This window comes from Hemiscyllium ocellatum, chromosome X (genome assembly GCF_020745735.1).
Source record: "Hemiscyllium ocellatum isolate sHemOce1 chromosome X, sHemOce1.pat.X.cur, whole genome shotgun sequence".
Taxonomy (NCBI): domain Eukaryota; kingdom Metazoa; phylum Chordata; class Chondrichthyes; order Orectolobiformes; family Hemiscylliidae; genus Hemiscyllium; species Hemiscyllium ocellatum.
The window spans coordinates 2,166,000-2,184,286 of NC_083453.1; positions in this window are offsets into that span (position 1 = coordinate 2,166,000).

Consider the following 18,287-nt stretch of genomic DNA (forward strand, 5'->3'; position numbering starts at 1 on the left):
TCCATCTCTGGGTCACATTGATTCTGCCCCTTGCTCTGATCTCTCAGTCTCTTACGGGCTCGACTGGCCACTAAAATGTACCTGACTGTCAGAGTGTTGATCAACAGAATTAAAGCAAATGGGAGCATTGGAGTTAACACCTTTTCAAACCTTTTGAATCCTCTCCATACGGGATCATCATCATAGGCGTCATTGTTGGTGCAGAACCACTCGACATTGTTAATGATTAGTTCAGCTTCATACCTGAAGTAGGTGGGAATGTTTTTGAAACAGAGCAGAATGCCTGTTGTTGCTAGAACCACTGTCGCAGTTTTCTTGGTGCAATATTTCATTTTCAACTTCTGGCAACAAATGGCAACAAATCGATCAAAGGTAAAAGTGACGGTGAACCAGACGGACCAATCGGTGGCAGCACGGCGCAGGGTATAGTGAACTCTGCAGACAGTCGTCACATCCAAGAAATTCAGAGGGAAATAATAATTATTGATCCGGTACAGTATGACCTCAAGGATAATGTACAGCAGATCCGCTGTCACCATGGCAACCAGGTAACAGTTGGTGCATGGGGAGATTCCACATTTTCCTCTGAATAAAATCCCAAGTGCCAGTAAATTCACTGTGGGAGAGTGAAGGGAAAGGGAATTAGAAACTATGGAAAAATCATTCACAGTTTCTGAGGACAGTCCTTTGAACAAAATAAATCAGCCATGCCTTCAACAGGTCTCCAAGGTGGACAGATCAGGGTTAAGTTCAGATTGAACAGGTATCAGTCAGAGGGGTGGATCAGACTGCACACTGGAAGCAGGTCAGTGCTTTAATATTCCAGTGGGTAATTGTGTGTCTGAAGCTGGAGATGTGCAACTTTGGAGCAGATACTCTACCCCACCGGCTGCAACGTGTTCTATTTCCTTTTCTGTTGCAAAGTGTGTTACCTGCCAAGAAATACTCACGACTCCATTAGACTCACCCTCTGAGTTGTGTGTCTGTCCTTCACACGTCATATTTTGTGGTCTTACCTCCTGGAGATCACTTTCAACTCCACCCCCAACCCGCCAGACAAATTAACAAGCCTATCTTTATTGGTAATTCGCAAATCATTCAGGGATTTCTTTTCACTTCTAGCCTTGTTTCAGCAAAGAGGCAAGTGTTTGTTGATATATTACTGCCCAAACATTGGGTCGATGTCCCTTCATTCCTTCATACTGTTTGGCACCCTACTTCCCATTGAACTGTGTCTCTGTGACGAGACCCCAGTTGATGTGAAGGTGGATGCAGGAGGAGAGCTCTGTAGATCTGTTCCCACCACTCCACATATCGCCAATTAAAATAAAACTGCGCAAGAATGCTCATCATCAATTTACATTTCACACAAAACGATCTGTCAAACAGGTTCCTCAGCAAATACAATTGTTTGTTTGCAATCAGAAGAAAACATATTCAACAAGTATGGCATCTTTGATTAACATGGAATTGAGGAAGATCGAAGAGTAAATGGTTACCCCAATTAAAGTACTTAAATACACTCTCTCCCTCTCTCTTCCTGTTCCCCAAAGGAACAGAGAACAAAACAGGTTCTTGAGGAAAAAGATTCACTCTGAACTGATGTTGTGGGATTTTTTGTTTCTGAATTGGGGCAGGTTAGCCGGAGCAGCTTCCTCATGGCAGCTTTCTCTCCAATTCAGCTTGTTCTTAGCAAACCTTCCTCCAACTCAGCTTTATCCTCAGAACTTTCATCCAATCCAGCGTGTTCTTATCAAACATTCTACCAACTCAATATGTTTTTAAATGAGCTTCTGTGCTACTCAGATTCCGTCCAAATGAATCAGATACAGCAATAACCTCTCCAAGGCGGTCTCAATCCAAAACCTATTGACTCACGAAACCTCAACAATTCCAGACCCTTGTGTTATGAATGTGTGGGCGTACTTTAAAAAGCAGCAGAACTACCGGACACAGCTCCATGTGTTCTCAATTTGGCAACAATGTGACACTTGCTTGAACAACTCGATTAGGTCGTTCCGTGGAGACAAAAATAAATTTGAATTCGGCCAATCAATTTAAATTTTGCTCTGAAAAATATCAAACTCCAATCCAATCTGAATTGAGTATATTGAGAATCTTAATCTCCCATGACACAATCCTATGCTTTGGGAGTAAAAGACTGGGGACAATTGAACACTTGATAGGATAACTGCCAAGCCCAGCATGTAAACAGACTGCCTAAAAAATCTCTCTTGAAAAGGTACCAGTTTAATCAGTCACCTGTGATGCAGAAGTTCCTACGAAGAAGAAAAGAAGACACAGGAAGATCTAAATAGAAGGAAAGCTGGCTGGTTTTGAGATTAGAAGCGTAGTTTTGTAAATCGCAATTGGGAGTTTTATCGGACTAGTATTATAGAAGAGAAGGCAAAAGATATGTTAGAGTAAGGAATGGTAAATTATTGTCTGTTATACTTGAATAAATAAAGTTGTTGTCTTTTACTTCAAATAGTTCTTGGCCACTCGGACTTTACAGGTGACTGCACAGCATAAATCTTTGCTGTGTTGCTGGTTTTAAATTAAGCAGGAGGGTTTATCCTGTGCTGTAACAGTTTCAGTGTAAACCCTTCTGTTGAATTTAAAACCAGCAACACAGCAAAGATTTATCCCATGCAGTAATCTGTAAAAATTCAAGTGGCAAACAACTATTTAAAGCAAAGATTAACAACTTAATTTCCCAAAGTACAACAGAGAAAAATTAACTAACAACCATTTACCATGCCTTACTCTAACTTATCTGTTATCTTCCCTTCTATAATACTAGTCTGATAAAATTCCCAAATAAGATTGACAAAACCACACTTCTTATCTCAAAACCAGCCAGCTTTCATTCTTCTATTCGGAACATCCTGGGTCTTCTTTTCTTCTTGTTAGGAATTTCTGCGTCACAGGTTACTGATCGAAAAGGTACCTTTTTTAGAGAGAACAAATTTTCAAGCAGTTTGTTTTCATACTGGGCTTGGCAGTTCTCCTCTCAACTGTTCAATTTTACCCGGTCTTTTACCCCCAAGCATCAGATTGTGTCATTGGCTTTTGAGCTTGTCACGAGACTCAATTCAAACTGTATTGGAGTTTGATATTTTTCGGGGGATATTTTACACTGATTGGCTGAATTCGAATTTGCTTTTGTCTCCAGGAAACGAGCTATTCGAGTTTTTCGAGCAAGTGTTACATTGTTACCTTATTGAGAACATTTGGTGTTGTGTCCGGTAGGTCTGCTGCTTTTAACTCTCTTAAAGTACACCCACATCTTCATAACACCTCCACCCTGAAGAAAGAAAAAAAGGAACCATCAAAATGAAAAGATGGCATCGTTGTTTTCTCTACTTTTTAAACACATTGCGCTAACATACAGATCACTTTAATATAAGTTCAGCTTAACTTATTCCCATATACCGGTATGTCTCAGCAAAACTCTATCAGTTAAATCCACGATAAAGCATCTGTGATTACATTCTTCTGACCTGCAACATGTCTGATTTTTGTAATATAAGATTTTAATGAAATATTCTTATCTTTAAAATGTTCGAAAATGTAAGCAGATTGTGGTCAGTGAACACAACCGTCTCTGTCACATTGTTTGTGACATACACATTAAAGTGTTGTAAGGCCAGCACAAACTCACTAGTTCCTTTTCGATTGTGGAGTATTTCCTCTGGTGGATGTTGATCTTCTTCGAAAAGTAACCAACTGGCAATTCAAAAATGTAGGAGTACACCTCCAACTCCAATGTTGCTAGCACTTGAAAAGGTTTTGAAACGTTTGGTGCAGCTAAAACTGGTTTGGTGGTTAATATTACTTTCAAATGGTCGAATGCCTCCTGGCATGATTCTGATCACCAAACTGTTGCGTTCTTCTTCAGCAAATTGGTTAACGGTGCCACTACACGGCTGAAGTTTGGAACAAACTTCCAATAGAATCCTTCTGAGTCCTAAGAGTCAAAGCATCTCATCCTTTGAGTTTGTTCATGGAATTTCCTCAATGGCCTTCGTTTTTGCGTTCTGTGGGATCAACCTACCATGACTGGTGTTATTATGTCCTAAGAACATCACCTCTGCTTTCGCGAATTCAGTTTTATTTAAGTTTATCACTGGTTTTGTTTCTCGTAGTTGTTGAAAGAGCTCTGCAAACTGTACCATGTGATCTTTCCAGGACTTACGGAAGATCATTACATCATCCAAATAGACTGCGCAGTTTGTTAACCCAGCCACAACTCTGTTCATGAGTCTTTGGAATGTGGCGGGTGCATCCTTCATTCCAAAGGGAATCACTTTAAACTGATAAACACCATTTGGGGTTACAAACACAGAAATTTCTTTTGCTGTTTCTGACAAAGGTACCTGACAGTAACCACGCATTAAGTCCAATTGGTGATGCGACTGTGTTGTCCAACTTTCCCGATACAGTCCTCCAATCTAGGAATTGTATATGAGTCTGATTTTGTAATGCCGTTGACCTTCCAATATTCCACACAGAATCGTTTCGTCCCATTCGGTTTGGGCACAAAGATGATCGGCGAACTCCACTCGCTCTGACTTGGTTCGATGATGTTCTCATCGAGCATGACCTCCACCTCCATCTGGACCTGTCTGGCTGTGAAAGGATTAAGCTGATAGTGGTGTTGTTGTATCAGAGTAATATTCTCTACGTCTACTTCATCTACAATAGTCTTAGTCCTCCCCATCTGATTCTTACATATGTCCTTGTATTGTAGTAACAAAAACCTTTCAACTGCGTTCTATGCTCCAGGGACAGATAGCTTCCTAATCTATCCCACTCCTCAAGGACTTCTTCAGGTTTAACGTCTATTTTGAGGCACCTTAATATCCACATCATCTGGATTTGATTCCTCAATCTGAGGGGCAGCAACTCACGCCTGTTTCTTCTGTTCCTTCTCTCTCGTGTAATACGGTTTCAACATGTTCACATGACATACCCCATACTTTTTTTTCTATCTGGCATCTTTACTAAATAGTTCACCATTTTCAACCTTTCCTCAATTTGATAGGGACCACTAAACCTGGCTTTGAAGGGATCTCCTATTACTGGTAACAGAACTAACAAATTATGCCTTCGAGAAAATGTCCGAGTCTCAGAGATTTTATCTGCCATCTACTTCATTCTGCACTGTGCTCTCTTTAGATGCTGTTTGTCTAACTCTCCCTCACCTCTAATACATAATCTAAGTGTGAGATCTCCGACTTTGGCTCCGTCAATTTTTCTTTAATTAATGCCAAAGGGCCTCTCAATTCATGACCGAATATTAACTCGAAGGGAGTGAACTGAGTGATTTGTTTGGGGCATCTCTAATGGAAAACATTATGAAGGGGATACCTTTATCCCAATCATTCGGATAATCCTGACAGTATGTTCTCAACATGGTCTTCAAGGTCTGATGCCACCTTTCTAAAGCTCCCTGGGATTCAAGATGATACACACTGGATTGAAAGTGCTGTATATCTCAGCTGTCCATAACCTGCTGAAACAGCCTAGCAGTAAAATCTGACCCGTGGTCCGACTGAATCTCTGGGTAGCCCATACCTTGTGAGAAAAGCTACTGACTCCTCTACCCGGCTTTTTGCCTTGATACTCCGGAATGGATTTGCCTCCGGAAATCCGGTGGACACATCCATTATATTTAACAAGTACTGGTTCTCAGTTTTAGCTCTCCGGAGGGACCTACACAGTCAATTACAACCCGCATGAAAAGCTTTTCAAATGGGGGAATTGGCAACAAAGGTGTTGGTTTTATAACTGCCTGTGGCTGACTTACCATTTGGCTTGTAAGACATGTACAGAAAATGTTCACCACATTCTTGTGCGTGCCAGGCCAATAAAAATGTTCTTGGACCTTAGCCTGAGTCTTACATACCCCTAGGTGACCTCCTACATATAGTTCATGTGCTACCCATAACACATCCTGCCTGTATGCTACCAGTAACACAAACTGGTGCATTTCCTTTGGCCCATTTACTCCACTGCATTAACCTGCTGTTGTCTCCATTTCCATCTTAGGATTCTGTCTTTCAGATAACAATCCTCTGGTATATTCTCTGCATCCTTTTCGGTGTATGCAACCGCATATTTATATCGTTCATCGTCTTGTCTTGCTGTTGTAAGTCTTTTAGTGTTTCAAGATTAAACATTTCTGTCTGACCCTCTGTTCAAGATCGAGAACACTAACCTGCAAGTGTTTAAACCTGCTGGAAATTTTCGTACCCCCAAATCTATTCAAATCTTTCTAAACCAGTTCAAATCACGGACCCAAGCCCCAAAATTGTTACAACACGGGGTAAACCATCCTGCTTAATTTAAAGCCAGCAACACAGAAAAGATTTATCCCATGCAGTAATCTGTAACAATTCAAGTGGCCAAGATCTATTTAAAGTAAAAATTAACGACTTTTTACCAAAAGTATAACAGAGAATAATACACTAACAACTATTTACCATTCCTTACTCTAACCTTCCCTTCTATATTATTAGTCAGATGAAATTCCCAATTTATAAAAGATTTTTCAAAACCACACTTCTTGTCTCCAAACCAGCCAGCTTTAATTCTTCTATTCGGTTCATCCTGGGTCTTCTTTTCTTATTCTTAGGAATTTCTGCGTCACAGATTACTGATCAAAAAGGTACTTTTTAGAGATACTTATTTATGAACAGTCTGTTTACAGGCTGTGCTTGTCAGTTCTCCTCTCAACTGTTCAATTTTCCCCAGTCGCATCCCCCCTCAAAACATCGGATTTTGTCACTGGCTTCTCAGCCTGTCAATGTTCTCAATTCAAACTGGATTGGAATTTGATATTTTTCGGAGTATAACTTAAAATGATTAGCAGAATTTGAATTTGGTTTTGTCTGCAGGCAATGAGCTAATCGAATTGTTCAAACAAGTGTCACATTATTGCCTGATTGATAACACTTGGTGCTGAGCCTGTTGGTTCTGCTGCTTTTAAATTACACCCACATCATCATCACACTTGTAATCAACTTGTACAGAGATGTGATGAGACATGTTCGGAACCTGCGGAACTTGTACCCAGTTCTGATTTAGTTTAGGGGTAGGGACACGACCTCTGCACCACAAGAACCCGACCATCAATAATCACAGACACTTACCAGGCAAACCGAGTCCAGCTATTACAACATAGAATATGTTCCTGACCACTTCAATTGAACGATGCATTTTCTGAGTGAAGAGATCAATTACTTTGTGCTGCAAGTAACTTCTCTGATTCAGAGTGGGATAATCGCCCTTATTTTATACCCTGCAGGAAATGCCAGGGGAAAGTGTGGTTGCAAAATTTTTAGAGTTGATTATTGTCTGGTGAATTCATGAACAAAGATTACGTCAGCCGAGTTAACTCCCTGGTGATGGAGATCTATTTTGGACAGCTCTGTAGCTCTCTTGAGATGAAGAAATGTATTTGAGACATTCTTAGTCTCAAACATATCACGAAGTACTCCCGCCCAGCATTTTCATCATCGGATCCCAACAGTGTGGAAACAGGCCACTTGGCCAAAAAGACCACACTGACCTCCTCAGGACTAACCCACCCAGACCCACTCCCCTATTCTATTACTCTAAATTTACCACTGACGAATGCACCTAACCTACACATTGCTGAACAGTATGTTCAAGTTAGCATGGCCAATCCATCTAACCTGCACATCTTTGGACTGTGGGAGGAAACCAGACCAGTAAAAAATGAGGTCTGCAGATGCTGGAGATCACAGCTGCAAATGTGTTGCTGGTCAAAGCACAGCAGGTTAGGCAGCATCTCAGGAATAGAGAATTCAACGTTTCGAGCATAAGCCCAAACCAGACCACCCAGAGCAAACCCATGCAGACTCAGAGAGAATGTGCAAACCCCACGCAGACAGTCGCCCAAGGCTGGAATTGCACCCAGGTCCCTGGTGCTTTGAGGCAGCTGTGCTAACCACTGAGTCACTGTGCCACCAAAAATGATTGGCAGGTTTTGCCACAGGGTCTGTACTGACTGGGTCAGCTCTCTGTAAGGGCAGCTCAGCTTCTCTCAATAGCAGCCCCACTTCCACCATCACTTCACTATTTCTCTTGGCCCATTTAGGAGTAATGTGCATAATTCTGGTGGCACTTTCATAGAAAGGATAAGGTGGAGAGTGCTGAGAAAGATTTACCAGGATGTTTCCAGGGAAGGAAGGTTTGAGTAATAAGCAGAGGCTGGATAGACTGTGACTGTTTTCACTGGATCACAGGAGGTTGAGGGGTGACCTGATAAAGATTGATAAAATCATGAAGTGCATAACTGACGTGAATGGAAGGTGTCTTTTCCCTCTGGTCTGGGATGTCAAGACTAAGGTCATATTTTTAAGGTGAAAGCAGAAATATTGAAAACGCAGAGTTGTTTGTGTGTGGAGAATGAACACTCAGAGAACGTGGTGGATATGGGAACAGATGCAACATTTGAAAGATGTTCAGATAAATACATGAATGCGAAATGTTTGGAGGGATATGGGCCAAAGGCGGACAGGTGGGACAAGTTTATTTTGGATTAATGTTCAGCATGGACTGGTTGGACCGAAGAGTCTATTTCCGTGCTGTATGGCTCTCTAACTCCATGTCTTTATGATTGAGCTGATTCATCAACGCCCTTCACGTTGAATCTTTCTTATACACACTACAAGACCATTCATTTAAGATCCGAACCATTGTCCTGTGAAAGGAACATTTTGCATCAGGACACTATTTCATTCATTGCCATTCAGTGTGTATCTGTATCTTTGATGAACTTGACCCCAATTCATTTTGCTCATTGCTGAACTCTCTCTGCTTCTCTTACCTTTTAGAGTCTCTGCAATACGCCATCTCTGGAAAGTGGAATCTCTGCAACATTTCTCACCCCTACACCCTGTGATGATGATGTCACTTTAAAAAGGCTATTTTGTCCTTGGTCTTTTTGAAGAGTGTTCATAACGACAGAGGTCCCGAGGAATCTGGGGAGATAACATTTTAAAAATGGACGGGGAATGGCCAGTTCTCCAAGATCAGGCTTTCTCCAGTGTTTTGTTTTTTTGGTGCAGTATTCACAAGATGTTGGAGTGCGGAAGTGTTTCAAGCTTCTGGAAAAGATTCCTCTGACTTTCTCTGAAATCTCTCACTGGGTGTTGTCCCCTCCTGCCTGCAGACATTGTGTTTGAAGTTACCTTTCTATCTAGGGGTGTGCTTATAGAACGTTACTGTATTGGAACAGCTAGTTAGTTAGATTACTGTATCGGATCAGTTCGGTTTGTTATGGACCAGGCCAGATCCCACTCAAATTAATTTAAGATGGGAGCCTTATTATAAAGACAGATGTGAAGTGGTTATTTCAGATATGATGCAGCTGGTCAAACCACTCGGTTTGAAGCAAAGCATATTGAATTTAAACACTACAGTTGAAGCACAATCAAAAGGAAGTGGAATTTAGAACCACTGAACGATGGGCCAAATACTGACAAATTGGACGAGATTGGGTTAGGATATCTGGTTAGCATGAATGAGTTGGACCAAAGGGTCTGTTTCCATGCTGTACGTCTCGGTGTCCCTATTTGAAAACTTATATATTCTCAAGTAATAGTCAGATATTTTTGACTACTTTTTAATGCTAAATTTATGTGGTCGTCTTTGACATAGAAACTACTTTTGAGTGGCTGAATTTCATGCCTGTCAAAATTCATTCCGTATCATTAGCAGAAATCCAATTGATCTCTAAACAAATAAACAGAAAGAACAATGAATTATGATAATGCTGAAAACTCGGAGTGAAGGGTAACAGCCTGTTCACTGGAAGACCTGGAGGGGAGCGTGACGGTTGGCACACTGACTCATAAATGGTGATCTGTTATCTATGAAGCACTAGGGTCAACTCTTACACGAGATACATGGAAAATTCCAGATTTTTGGCCAAAAACGTGTCAACATTTACATGAGATTGACTATAATTCGAGTATATTTGGTAACTGACCCGACACAGTAACTATTACTCATGAACTGTTCCAATACAGTACCATCCCATAAACACAGCCATTTGCACAAAGGTAAATTCATCAAAAACAAAAAACAAAATAACCTTTTCAAAGTGACAGCATCATCACATCTTCGCCCTTTGGAAAAAGAACCACCAATACACAAAGACGTCTTCATTTTAAACCCTTTAGTCTTACACTTTTATTTACACTGCAACACACATACATTGACTCTAAACATGCAAACATTCACAACTACATTCTATTTCAGTCTATTTACTCCTGACACTGAACGCCTCCATTCTGCATCATCCATGTCTTGACAACACATCAACAATCACATTTTAAAATCCTGCCACGCACATAATTTTCAACTTGAATGGCTACAATAACAAGTTCCATCTAAACAGTCTGCAGCGTTATATTTCAATTTCTCCACAAACTTTAATGGGCCATAATCAGTATATACAATTGTCTCAGACACATTGCTGGCAATATAGATGTGGAAATGTTGTAACGCAAACACCAAGCTCACGGTCTCCTTCACAATTGTGGAATATGTCTGTTGATGAACATTCAATTTCTGGGAGAAATAACCAATAGGTCTTTCTATTTTCTCGTCGTCTTCCTGTAAGAACACTGCACCGACACCCACATAACCTGCATTGATGGCCACTCTGAATGGCTTTGCCTAATTGGGTATGTCTAATACTGGGGCAGTGATTATCACAGTTTTCAGGCTGTCTCAATGCTGTCTGACAGCTGACCAACAATTGAAATTTTCTGCACTTCTTCAATAAATAAGTGAGTGGAACAGTCACTCTGCCAAATTTTGGCATGAATTTCGGATAAAACCCACTTAATCTCGGGAACATTCATACTTCTGACTTCGCCATGGGATGGGAAACTCCCCAATAACCTTTGTTGTCACATTCCGTGGGTCCATCACTCCATGTCCGTAACATGGTCCAGGAATGTGACTTGGGTTTTGGTGAATTCACTCTGAGCTATGTTTATGTAAGTTTCTGGTCCCACTTTCTCAACACAGTCTTCCAAACATGAAATCGGATATGAATCAGACTTTGTAACTGCATTGACTTTGCGATAATCGACACGCAATCATGGGTACCATATGGTTTTGGCACCATTACTATGCAGGAACTCCAGTCAGTGCAATTCACTTTTATTATGTTGTCTTTGTGCGTGTATTCAATCTCTTTTTGAACCTGTGCCAAGTTTAGAGCGATACAGCTATAAGGAAGTTGCTCTCATGGAACCGCATTTCCTAATTCGACATCACATACAATTAGATGCATACATCCCAACTTAATCCCTCATATCTCTCCATGTAATAGTAATAACGCTTTCAGGTCATTTCAATTTTCCTCTGGAAGATAACTCAATAATTTGTTCCAAAGTTTTGAGAACTTCCTCGTTGTCCAATTTAATTTGAAGAATGTCCAATTCAGAATCCTCTGAACTTGTGTATTTGCTTTGTATCGTTGTTATGGACCAGGCCAAACTCAATCTACTCTATCACAACTTGACGATGCTGTTCCAAATAGTTGCAACAACCGCATAAACATCCGCTTTGCAACAAAGGTAAAAGCAAACACAGGTTCTTGCAGGAGAGATGGCACGGAGAGAGAGAAAATCAACATGAAACTGTTTCTTTGACCAGCAGCCTCCAAACCAGAATGCTTGCCCAAACCAATTCAAACCTTGAACTGGGAGAAATGACCACTCCCTTTCATTGTACAAATGTTTTAAAATAAAAGACTGAAAACCTTTTCCAAGTAGAAGTTCCCAGACATATTTGAACCTCTGCCTTTACAATCCCTATGGAAAAAAAAACATAACAATATAAGCTTGTCAAAGGAGCAGCACTGTCACACCACCCCCCTTTAAAAAAATGAACGATGGATATCCAAAGATAGTTTCATCCTAAAACCCCTTAACACTGTTCGTATCCAACAACACATATGCATTACATTGACTATCAACATGCAAACATGCTCTACTACATTCTGTTTCAGTCAGTTTACTCCTCCGTTACTCATTCAAGTCTCGACAATACGTCAGCAATCACGTTTTATTATCCTGCCACAAGCACAATTTTCTGATTGAATGGCTGTAACAACAAGTTCCATTGCAACAGTTTGCAATTTTTATCCTTAAATTTCTCCACAAACTTCAATGGGTTATGATCAGTGTATATGATTGCCTCAGATACGTCACTGGCACCATAAACATTTCCATGTAATAACACCAAACCAAGCACAAAGTCTCCTTTCAAATGTTGAATGTTTCTGCTGATGAATGTTCAATATCCTGGAGAAATATCCGAGAGGCCTTCCTACTTTATTGTCGTCTCCCTGTAAGAGCACAGCACTGACAGCCACATCACTCGCAACAAAAAGTCGGAAGAGAGGGGACCTAATTGAGGTATACAAGACAATGCGAGGCATAGATAGAGTTGATAGCCAGAGACGTTTTTTTCCCAGGGCAGCAATTGTTAACAAGAGGGGTCACAGTTTTAACCTGTTTGGCCGAAAATATAGAGGGGATGTCAGAGGCTGGTTCTTCACGTAGAGAGTTTTGAGAGCATGGAATGCGTTGTCAGCAGCAGTTGTGGAAGCGATGTCATTGGGGATATTTAAGAGACTTCTGGACATACATATGGTCACAGAAATTTGAGGGTTTGTACATTTGGTTTACCTTACATAAGGATCAATGGTCGGCACTAAATCGTGGGCTGAAGGGCCTGTTCTGTGCTGCACTGTTCCATGTTCAATGTTCTATTGATAAACGCCCTGAATATTTTTGTGTAATTAGATGTGGCTAATACCCGGGCAGTGGTTAACACAGGTTTTGTTACCTCTAAATGACATCCCACTGGTAATTCATGTGCTATCCACAACACCTCTTTTTTTAAATAACCCACTCGCAATACAACTTGTTGAAATTCTACCATTTTTGGTACCATATCTACCATATCTACCATATCTACCATATACCCTGAATATGTGATGATCGCTATTTCCTTGTTAAGACATCATTTTTAAGATAGTAACATTTAGTAATATACTCATATTTTTCTTCTGTGCAGTTTTTTTGATACAACTACTTCAGGTTTTCATCTTTCTGTTGTAACTCAGTTACTTTGTCGGTAAAAATATCCACTTTGCCCTCCCCCTGTTCTTGTTTGTCTCCACCATTCGATCAAACATGGTCTCTGATAATTCTAATCCAAATTCCGAATCGGTGATCTTTGATTTATCCTCCTGTTTCAACTGGTGGGTTTGTGACCTTGTTATCATACAGTCAGGAAAGGTCCCAGGGTACACTTCATGTCATACCTCTGTTTCCTGATTTTCCACTGGCTTTTCAACCACAGTAGCCAGCATTCCTACCTGTGATCCAGCTAGATCATTACCAAGGACAAATTGGATTCCTGGAACCAAGTGTTTCTCCAGTACTCCGACCACCACTTCTCCAATTTTCACTGGACACTCTAACCTCACTCTCCATAATGAAGCACTTCTCCTCTCAACATGAATTCCACATCCTCGCCCATTTTCTGGTAATAATCTTTCTGAGTTCTGCATCTCCTCATCTCTCTCCATCAAATATTGAGATGATCCTGTGTCTCTTAATATTCTAAATTCTTTACCTGCTGCTCCTGGCCTATGCAAGTTAACCATACCTTCGCAAGTAAATGATTTAAGAAGATCTGGCACTTCGTTCTCAACCAACCTCTGACCAACTTGGATATTCCGTGCAGCTTTTTAGCCTCCACTGTGCTTCCCTTTACCACTTCAACAAAATTCACTGGTTTTTCGTGTTTTCTGACATCTGTCACCACAGTGCTTTTCCCAACCCACCAACATTGTGATTTGACGTGGCCGACATTATTGGAGAGCCTTTTAACCTCTCTTTCCCCTTCATGGGTTTCCTTTTTACCCTCTGGTAAGCTATCCTTATGATCTTCACCGACATCTACTTTTCCCTTTCCACCTGATATTTTCTCTCTTCCCCAAATTTCTATTCCTCACGGATTGAAATTGATGTTGGAAGCCAAACTTATGAACCAACTGATAATCATCAACCATTTCAGCTGCTAATCTTGCTGTTTTAACTCTCTGTTCTTCCACATGAGTGCTCAATACCTCAGGAAGTGAATTTTTGAACTCCTCCAAGATAATCATCTCTCTAAATGCATTCTATGTTTGATCTGTTTTTTAATGCTTTCATCCACTTCTCAAAATTACTTCGTTTGATTCTTTCAAACTCAACGGATGTTTAGCCAGGGTCCCTCCTTAGATTCCTGAAACATTGTCTGTCGGCTTCTGGCACAAGCTCATATGCACTTAAGATGACTTTCTTCATCTCCTCATACTCCCCAGATACCTCCTCTGATAGGGATGCAAATACCTCACTTACACTACATAACAATTTCGTTTGGATCAAAAGAACTCACATGGTCATTGGCAATTTCATTTGTTTAGCTACTTTCTCAAATGAAATGACAAGGTCTTCTACATTCTTCTCAAACAATGTAGGCAATGTTTGGAGAGATTTAACCAGATCCCCATCAGGACTTTGGCTGTCTGGGTTTATTCATCATCACTATCTTCCTCTCTAATCCGACCTTGAACTCCATACGTTTAAACCAACTTTCTTTTTAACTGCCTCCTTCTGATGTTCAAACCCACTCTCCTTTTCCCTGTCTTCTCAATCTTCCTGCTCTTTCCTCCTCTCTTTTTTTCCTTTCTTCTGCCAGGACGTTCCTTTCCTTTTCCTTTTGCTCTGCCAAAGCAATTCTTTCTTTTTCTCTTTTCTCTGCTTTGAACCGTAATTCAAACTATTTCAGTTCCTTTTCACATTCAAATTGCTTCACCTGCAATTGACTTCGAGCCATTTCCAAAGGTTCTGGTTGTAATTCCAGCAAACGTAAATGCTGAGCTATTGGTGCAATGTCTTCTCCTGTTCCACACACAAAGACAACCCCAACTCCAGCTTGCATTCTTATCCTTGCTTTGGCTTGCTCACCTTTGGTAACAACCCCAAAGTCACGTTCCCCACCCCCTCCCCCGCCCCAGGAAACTCTTTTGTCGAGAAGAGCCAGAACGACACCAAGCACTGTTTAAACGAACCGAATTCAACAGCCAGAACAAAAGATACCAACACCTATCACTTGGCACCTTTGAGCCCAACAACCTGAACCCAACGTGGGATTAGAATACCATAGAATATACCATAGAATCCCTATAGTGCGGAAACAGGCCAATTTGCCCAACATGCCCACATCGACCTTCTGAAGAATATCCCACCCAGACCAATCCCTCTGTCCTATCACACGGTATTTCCCTCGGCTAATGCACATCCCTGCACACCGTGGGCTATTTATGAAGGCCAATTCACCCTAACCTGCACACCAAAATGGAAGTAGCCTGATGGAACCCAGGGAGAATGTGCAAACTCTACCCAGACAGTCGCCCGAGGCTGGAACCAAACACAGGTCCCTGGTGCAGTGAGGCAGCAGTGCTAACCACTCTGGAATTCTTCAATCAATCCCAACCAGAGGCCCCAATCTGTTATGGATCGGGCCAGACCCCTCAAAACATTATAGCCATTGGGAAACCTAACTGTCCCCATATGGTAACTATTGCTAAATAACTGTTCCAGTACAATGACATCCCGTTACACACCCCTTGGTAAAAAGGTCAATTCAAACAGAGATTCTTATGGGCAGCGGGGAGCAGCATTAACAGAGATTTCAGAAGAGGACAGAGGAATTCCTTACTGAAGCTTGTACCTCCTCTGGACTCACACATCGTGTGACTGCTACAGTTAAAAACAAACTAGAAAATTCTTGAACTGGGAGAACTGGCCACTCCCCTTCCATTGTTCAATTAAACACTTCCTAGTCTCCTCAACATGTCTGCCTTTACATCCTCTCTTCAAAAAAACCCAGGACAAATTAATGTTTTTAAAGTGACAGCATCATCAGATCTGTCATCAGTGACAGATTTTGAGTGCGAGCAGCAGCTGAGTTTAATCGAACCCGGAAGACTATAGCTAAGGTAAGACAGTTTGTTTTAAAATTACTTACCGGTCGTGGGCAGTGGTGCTTTTTATATTCTTCACAGAAAGAGCCGGAGCAGCAGGGAAAGTGTCGACGACCAGAGGGGCAGCCGAGAGGGAAAACACTGAGTGTACAACTCACTGTGACATCTCAATTCCAGGTTCCCCTTCTTCTACGTCCAAAAGTTTATTCATATCTGTAAACATCTCCTCTGGACAAGATCCTATTTCCGTTTCTGTTTCCAGTTTCGCTGTTAATTCTCTCAGGATAGTCCGAATGAAACTCGTGGTACCTGTATTCATAATAGTGACAAAGAGTTTTCTTAAAGTCAATGATTTCAGATCCCAGAAAGTGCCCCCAATGTTCTGATTGCAGCTGAGGTTGAGATGAGAGAATACAGGTCCAGAATTAATTCTGGCTCAATAGATAGCATCTTTCATTCATTTAATGAGCCAGTCCTTCACTGGAAGATCACAATATCAGGCTGTGATATGGTTCTCTCCAATAAGGCAGATGTTCATTGCACAAAATAAATCAAATTAAAATAAAGCGAGTGATCAAAAGATAACATAGTTTGAAATATTTCACAAAACCCCTCTAATCCCCCAACAATATAACTTTCCAGTGTTCAAGATGCAGAGAAATTGACTGTGGATTTTCCAGATTTGATTTAACTGCTTGTTCTCAGCTCTTGTCTTGCAAACTGTGATTTTTTTTTATTTTTGTGTAATATTCCGACAACGGGGAGTTTAGATTTAGTAATCTGCAGAATTTGAGCAAACGCATGGACTGGAATGTACACTAACTGTACTCTTTCACTGAGGCAACCTGTCATCTTAACTACTTTGAAAAATCTCCTTTATCAGAGAGCTTCCCTGCTTCAAAGCTCAGTCAGCTCTCTTTTGAAATGAAATGAAATGTTTTCCAAAACAATTGAGAACCTTGCCGATCACTTTTGTTTAAGCTAACAAAGTTTCCTCTGCTGTTTCCGCTGCCATGGTATGAACAAACTTGTATTAACAGGGCAGTTACCTGCTCTCCGACAACTATAATGATTCTTAAGTCATGATCTTGAGAGACCAAAGTAATTAATTTCAAAATCCATCAAAGAAAAGATGAGCAACCAAAAGCCACTGATCTGATAGTCAAACCCTAAAATAAATAATATTAACACATAAAAAACACACAGACTTCATTTGTACACAATACAAAACTGAATTTCCACCATTTAAGAAAACAAATCTGTTAATCTGAACAACGTATGCAACCTCACATGCATTCACGTAATTTTAGAGCTGTCACATAGCCTTTCCAAGTCCCTCATAAGTTTTTTTTCCTAACTTTGCATTGTGACCACATCACAGATTTCCATCTCCGGTCCAAGCTTGGAGAGTATCCAAATGCAAGCGGAGATAAGATTGTAAAACTGCTGAGATGTTTGATACAGAATGGTGGGCCTGATTCTGAGGAGGGACTGAAATCAGGCAGTGATGATGGAGAGGGGATTCTGTTGCAATTACTCACTTTGTGTATGATGTTCTGCATGATTGTCCTAAAAGAGTGAAACCTATTAATCGACTTGGAACCGAGTTTTTTTTGGCTTCATGGAATGGAATTTTATTTCAGCTGGAGTCCAAGATACGATGGTGGAACAGTAAAATCTTTGAATCACCAGTCAACTCGTCACTTCCCAAAAGGTATTTCTGTGAAGCCAAACTCCTTCCATCCCTTTTTGTATGTGACATTTGTAATTATTGATCAATAATTTCCAAATACGTTTTGAAATCTCTCTCCCCCACAGTTAATTAAGTTGTGATTATGATTCTTGCCCGTGTAAAGTATGGCCTCTCCACCTGCACCACTTGCTATTTGGTTGCCATTTTAGCAATGGATCTGCTGTCTACTAACATTAATGCATCCTGAAGCAAATTATTCATTTATATGCTTCGCAAGACCCTTTCCTGGATCTCATCCCTTGGTGTAGTTTTTTGCAATCTCTGTGTTTTGTGATTAGAGACTCTTCTGTCTGGTTCACTGTCTTCTTCAGTTTTGATCGATTTGTGGCCATTTGTTGCCAGAAACCAAAAACAAAGTATTGTACTGAGGGAACTGCAAAGATGGTTCAATTAACAACCTGCATTCTGTTCTGCATCAAAAATGTGCCTATCTGCTTT